The 395-nt window shown below is 30.1% G+C and overlaps 1 protein-coding gene across 1 annotated transcript in view; it reads left to right on the top strand.

Annotated features, from left to right (window-relative positions):
- The window catches only part of LOC119586436, a gene marked incomplete in the record, with an annotated part of 196,777 nt that overhangs the window by 187,859 nt on the left and 8,523 nt on the right, over nt 1-395 (top strand).

Here is a 395-nt window from a genome sequence, read left to right as displayed (position 1 = left end):
CGTACGATTAACCGCATGTCTGTGTGAGCATATGTACTCTTTGCAAAAGGAATTGTGATCTCTTTCATGCAAGTGATTTTACCCTTTGATTGAAACGATTAATGCTTTGAAAATAATCGGAAAGTTAAATAAAGATGATGATGGCTTTTATGGGATCGAAGACCATATAACTTTTCCCTTAACAATGTTTTTTTTTATCTATGTTGACTGGCTTGATGATTGCTTTTTCTGTTTCTAATACATTGTGCCTTCTTTTAATCATTATTTTTGATGATGATAATTGTTTGCATTTTCTTACCTTGCTTTTTTTCTAAATTGATTTCCTTAATTTAAGGGTAAACAGAACTCAATAACACAGTGTTGAATATACTTTTTTTCATATTCAAAGTTGTAAG

Source organism: Penaeus monodon, chromosome 21 (assembly GCF_015228065.2).
Source record: "Penaeus monodon isolate SGIC_2016 chromosome 21, NSTDA_Pmon_1, whole genome shotgun sequence".
Classification (NCBI taxonomy): Eukaryota; Metazoa; Arthropoda; class Malacostraca; order Decapoda; family Penaeidae; genus Penaeus; species Penaeus monodon.
This window is presented reverse-complemented; position numbering and strand designations above follow the sequence as displayed.